Raw genomic sequence first — 863 nt, 5'->3', positions numbered from 1 at the left:
CATTCTCCAAAAAGCAAAAAAACTTGTTATCACTTTTTCCTACCCCTCGGAGGGAGGGGGGGGGAAGTACATCTTCATTTTTGGAAATGAAAAGGGAGGCCCCTAATTTCGACAGCAAAACCCTTAGGTCAAGGGCCTCCCAATCCTCCCGTCTCCACCCAGACTGCTTGATTTGGCAGAAAACAATATACCTTTTCAGCGGATGAGAAAGCCTGCCCCCGGGGTAGCGACCCAGCTGTCTCGGAAAAATGCTTATTTAATTTCTCCTGTTTCTCGTTTGTTGTTTCAAATTTATCTCAAATTTTATTTTTTGACAAATTGAAAGTGAAAAACAAAAAAAGCAGCCCCCGCTCTCGTTTCCAGTTTCTTAAGAATCATATGATGTTTTTTAGTCGTAAAAATGTTAACGCGTTTCTCGCTGATTTTAAAAAAAATACAAAACCCTTTTTAAATGAAGAGGGGGAGAATATAGGGTTTACATGTTGCTAAACAATGATTTGAAAAAGGGGAAAAAAACTTTAAGTATTGCAATAAAAGAAATATTCAGAATTTGTATAGCCCCATACTGTCTCTGAAAGTATTTAAAAAAAAAACTTTAATTGTACAGTTTCTGAAAGCAACTAAGCAACCCTATTTTCACGTTTTCAGAGCCCGACGATGTTGCGCAGGCTGCACGTAACTAATTGGTTCGCTCATTACAGGAAATCAGTAATGAGCGTTTTGTTACTAGATAATTTTAAAGCAGATCTGGGTTACAATAAAGGTTATGAAACCATGTTTAACAATCAGAGAGCCAATTTTGTGTTAAAAAATGAAAGAAATGTAGAAGGGCATTGAGAAACACTAGGAACATGGTATTTTTA

The sequence above is a fragment of the Penaeus monodon genome, chromosome 19 (genome assembly GCF_015228065.2).
Source record: "Penaeus monodon isolate SGIC_2016 chromosome 19, NSTDA_Pmon_1, whole genome shotgun sequence".
Taxonomy (NCBI): domain Eukaryota; kingdom Metazoa; phylum Arthropoda; class Malacostraca; order Decapoda; family Penaeidae; genus Penaeus; species Penaeus monodon.
Note: the sequence above shows the minus strand (reverse complement) of the source record.